This window comes from Lupinus angustifolius, chromosome LG05, assembly GCF_001865875.1.
Source record: "Lupinus angustifolius cultivar Tanjil chromosome LG05, LupAngTanjil_v1.0, whole genome shotgun sequence".
NCBI lineage: Eukaryota > Viridiplantae > Streptophyta > Magnoliopsida > Fabales > Fabaceae > Lupinus > Lupinus angustifolius.
In genome coordinates, this window is record NC_032013.1 from 13,879,239 (window position 1) to 13,880,758 (window position 1,520).

Genomic DNA, 1,520 nt, shown 5'->3' on the forward strand with positions numbered 1-1,520 from the left:
TCCTCATCCTCATCCTATCCTCATCCTCATTCTCGTCCTCCTCATATCCTCGTCCTCATCCTCTTCCTCATCATCATCCTATCCACCTCCTCATCCTCANTGAGTGATTTGGTTTTGTGTTACTTTACATTTTTCTCTGAAATTTAGAAGTTTATTTTAAATTATAGTTTACATTTTTTTACTGTAAAATTCAATTAGGTTGGCAAAGCTTGTGGCAGCAAATGGAAGGCAATGATTGATGTAGTAAGTACTCTTGAATCTGATTTCCTTTTAAAATTATAAGAATAATATTCTCATTTAATGTTGTTGTCATTAATTGTGATTCAATTCATACATGTTAAATCAAACAGTGTAATTTAATTTAATTATTTTGATGTCTCTCAGGATAAAGCTCCATACATTGCTAGCCTAGAATGTGTCATGTTATTTTTCATCGCTTTTTTGCATCACAAACAATTTCCAGAAAGTGTGAATTAGAGTTAGGATTAGGGTTTATTTAGATTTGTTTCAAAGTGAGGATGGTTTCTGGCCTGGTGACTATGGTGGTCCTTTGTTTCTTCTTCCTGCTTTGGTCATTGGATTATATGTGACTGGAGCACTTAATACAATCTTGAACATTGAGCATCGAAGAGAGATGAAGCGCTATCTCTTCACTCACCAAAACATAGATGGAGGGTGGGGATTGCATATAGAAGGGTGCAGCACCATGTTTTGCACAGCTCTAAGCTATGTAAGTTTGAGATTGCTTGGAGAAGAGATAGATGATAGAGCCATGCAAAATGCAAGAAAACGGATTCTTGATTGTGGTGGTGTGACTTCCATTCCATCATGGGGCAAACTCTGGCTTTCAGTAAGTATACAATTTAATTATTATATATGTTGCCGTACTAGTTTGATTCATTTGAGTAATAATATAAATTATTGAAATGGTGGTTGGTTGGTATAATAAAATGAAACATGAATAGGTGATTGGCTTATATGAATGGAGAGGGATAAACCCAATACCACCAGAGATATGGCTGGTTCCTTACTTTGTTCCTATGCACCCTGGAAGGATGTGGTGTCATACTCGATTGGTATATCTGCCAATGTCATATTTATATGGTACTAAGTTTGTTGCTCCTATCAACTCCATTGTTTTATCCCTTAGAACGGAGCTCTATACCCTTCCTTATCACCTACTTGATTGGGACCATGCCAGAAACTTATGTGCCAAGGTGGGTACTCTCTGTTCTTCTCATTTTCTAATTCTACTGTACGTTCCTTTTCATTAATTAATTACTACTTCACAACCTCATTATAATATTATTAGTATTTTCTAATTATTATTATCAGAATAAAAAGTACAACAGCTCAATTCTAAATATGTTGTATAATTATGCATTACCATAATATTTATAAAAAAATTGACTATCAGAATAATTATCTCAAAAGTGATGATGATATGAATATAAAATACATGATGTTAATTAAGTAAGTAATTGTTGCAGGAAGATTTCTACTATCCACGACCAATGATC

At 34.2% G+C, this 1,520-nt stretch overlaps 1 pseudogene; it reads left to right on the forward strand.

Moving 5' to 3' along the window:
* Window positions 1-1,520, forward strand: part of LOC109347016 — a 4,347-nt pseudogene that overhangs the window by 702 nt on the left and 2,125 nt on the right.